The sequence below is a fragment of the Miscanthus floridulus genome, chromosome 10 (genome assembly GCF_019320115.1).
Source record: "Miscanthus floridulus cultivar M001 chromosome 10, ASM1932011v1, whole genome shotgun sequence".
Taxonomy (NCBI): domain Eukaryota; kingdom Viridiplantae; phylum Streptophyta; class Magnoliopsida; order Poales; family Poaceae; genus Miscanthus; species Miscanthus floridulus.
In genome coordinates, this window is record NC_089589.1 from 36,441,854 (window position 1) to 36,445,623 (window position 3,770).

The following is a 3,770-nucleotide window of genomic DNA, read 5'->3' on the forward strand; positions in this document are numbered from 1 at the left end:
TCATCTAAGAGAATCATGTCCATTCGTTGTATCTGTCTTGGAGTGTCATTTGTTGAGGTAGTCACAGAATCTAACTGCCCTAGCCCTGGACTGATTCCAAGGTGATATCCTTCAACAAAACACGCTGCATGGTCGGTGCCTATTTAGGGAAATAATAGAACAGTCATATATTAGCGAGGATGATAGGTCGTTCTATAAATAATGGAAAATAATGAAATCATCTGCATGATTTATCAATGAAAGAACAGGAAAAAAACTTTGCTGGAGATGATACAAGCATAGAGATTGATGGATCTTTTTTTAGTGTTTAAAGCTATAAAACAACATTACATATTCAAGTTATTTATAGACATCATAATACACAGGGTAGCACTAAAAAAGCACACACTTCACTGTTGCATAGAAAATCAGAAATTTTGTTGTAAAACACAGATGCAAACATTGATAATCCTGAAAGGATGAAAAGAACAAAGTATAGAGCACAAACTGTTCAGGTATATAGTACTTTGTCTTTTGTACATAGGAAAGCAGGCACTGATCAAGTTGCTTTACGTAGTTCTGAGGAATAAAAGCACACAAGGCAGTACAGCCATGACAGGCTTATGCATATTTCATCAGTACATGAAAATTAACCAAACAACACTACTGTTTGTGTTTCCCAGGAACCTGCATTTCTTTCAGGCTTCCTTTAAACATAAAAACTTAAGGCATAAAACATTTTGGACATAGTATGGGAATGGGCTGGAATACATATGCAACGCTAAAGAACCAGTACTGCAAATAGAGGATATTTTTCTAAACATATTGAAGAACTTCCTGATAAACAATAGTCTTTGTCACTGAAGTAGCCTGTCCATCATCATCCTCAATTAGTATCTTTAAGCCGTCCTTGGAACTGACTCTTGAAATTGCCACATAAGTCTGACCTTGGCATTTGTTGATGGTCATTGCATAGCATAGCCGGATAGAGAATTGCCGTCGCTGTAAAGTAAAAGGCCATCTATGGCTTGTTCCATTAAGCACAATTCTAGGTATACATACTGTCTCACCAATGTGATTCCCTGTCATGATATGACCCTGAAGAAGATAACCATCCAGTCTCTCTATGAGAAGCACAACCGGAACACCTATTTTGAGGGTGAGATAATGCTGCGGGAAGTTGTTGATAATAATAGAAATTCAGGTGGGTATAGCATCGAATAGTCAGATGGTTGTTCTGTTGAATTGGCAATGGTATCATAACTTAGATATCTCGAATAGAGCCAGGGACTCGCTGAATCAATGTAGCATTGATCTCATCAACAATAGTGTAAGATAGTCAACAGAGGCATAATTATGCTGGAAACTATCGTACACTGCATCAATGATGGCTGGTATCTTTGGTCCTGTTGGCATGAGAAGGAACTCTTGAGGAATCTGTATCCAATTTTTCTCTGTATCACCAGGTCTTATGAAAGGAGGCACACCCGCCTCACCAATCTCAAGAACCCAGTTTGCAAATTCCTGCAAGCTGGCATTCTGATCAATGACTTGTGAGAATTTGTTGGGTCATCAACAGATATGATATCTCTAAAGGTACGGTCTACAGAACAATACTGCAGTGCGTCCGGTCGCAACTTAACACATGGCGCGAAGCTGACTAGCCGTTAAGATCAGGCACTCAGCATTTGAGGCTGATGACACGTGGCGAGCATCGGGTGACCGGACGCTGGGGTCCTGCGTCCGGTCAACCTGACCGGCGCATCCGGTCAGCCCGTGTTTCACTGGACAGAGGAGCCAATGACTCTATTCATGGGGGCTCTCTATTTAAGCCCCATGTCAGGCTCAAGCTCACTCTATTGGCCATTTGCATTGACATAGCAACCTTGTGAGCTTAGCCAAAGCCCTCCCACCCATCTTCATCATTGATTCATCATCTTTGTGAGATTGGGAGAGAATCCAAGTGCATTGCTTGAGTAATTGCATCTAGAGGCACTTGGTGTTCGTGTTTCGCTGTGGGATTCGCTTATTACTCTTGGTGGTTGCCGTCACCTAGACGGCTTGGAGCAGCGAGGATCGTCGAGCGGAGGTTGGTGATTGTCTCCAGCTCCGATTGTGGTGATTGTGAGGGGTTTTTGACCTTTTCCTGGCGGAGAGCCAAAATGTACTCTAGTAAATTGCTCGTGGCTTGTGTGATCCTCATCTTGTGTTGGTTGTGCAGCACCCTATTGAGGGTTTGGCGTGTGATGCCAATTAGTGCGTGAACCTCCAAGTGAGTGAATCGCTACAACGAGGACTAGCTTGCCGGCAAGCAAGTGAACCTTAGTAAAAATCATTGTGTCATCATTTAATTCCGAGGTGATTGGTCTTCATTGGTATTCATTCTTGTGATTGATTGGTTCATTCCTCGACTCGGCAGTATAACCATCTTGCTCTCTCTCTTTATATTACCGCAAACTAGTTGTCAAGTTTTTTAGTGTAGCTAGTCGTGAGAGCTTGTTAGTTTGGTTAGTGTGGCTCTTTAGTTAGCATTTAAGAGCACACTAACTTAGTGTAGTAACATAGCCATTATGTGGATAGAGACTATAAGAAACTAGAATTGTGGTAGGTGGTTTGCTTTTTAGGAGGCTAGCGCAACACTCGCTTCGCCTCATATTTGTCTAACCGGTTTGCTAAGTGTTGTTGTAGAAATTTTTAATAGGCTATTCACCGTTCTTTGATGGTACATGCTATGAGTATTGGAAGAGAAAGATGAAGATGTACCTTGGTTCAATCAATGACCAAGTGTGGGATGTGACCGAGAGTGACTTTGTGATTCTTGATCCGGACAATCTCACCAACAATGACAAGGCCAACAAGCAATGCAATACAATGGCTCTAAACACCATCTACAATGCCATTGATTCCAAGACGTTTGAGCAAATAAAGGACTGTGAGAGAGCTAGTGAGGTGTGGAAGAGATTGGAAGAAACATATGAGGGCACATCAGCGGTGAAGAGTGCCTAGCTATACATCCTCAAGGACAAGTTGACAAGCTTCAAGATGAAGGATGATGAGAGCATTCCAGAGATGTTCCATAGATTGTAAGTAATTGTCAATGATTTGAAGGCTTTGGGAGAAAAGATCAATGATGATGATGTCTCTCATCGGTTCTTGATGTGCTTACCTCCTAGATTTGAGATATTAGGATTGATCATCATTAGAGGAGGATTGAAGCAACTCACCCCTAACCAAGTCGGCGATGTCATGATACAAGAGACATACCGTGTGGAAAGGGAGGGGGTTGACAAGGATAACAAGAAGGAAGATGAAGACAAGAAGAAGAAAAGTGTAGCATTCAAGGCTAGCTCATCATCCAAGAACAAGGGCAAGTCCAAGAAAGAAGAATCAAGTGATGATGAAGATGCTAATGACATTGGTGATGAAGCCATGTCTCTCTTTGTGCGCAAGTTTGGAAGATTCATGAAGAAAAAGGGCTATGGTGCAAGAAAGAGAAGAGACAACAACAAGAGCAAAGAGTGTGTGAGGAGATGCTACAAGTGCAAGAGCCTGGATCATGTTGTAGCGGATTATCCCTATAATAGCGACAATGATGAGGATGAGAAGAAGAAGCACAAGAAGGAAAAGAAGGAAAAGAAGGAAAAGAAGGAGAAGAAGGAGAAGAAGATGACCTTCCAAAAGAAGAAGAAAGGTGGAGGCTATGTGGTGACATGGGATAGTGATGGCTCTTTGGATAGTGATGACTCTAGTGATGATGACAAGAAATCTTTCAAGAAAGCACTAGCAAGCAT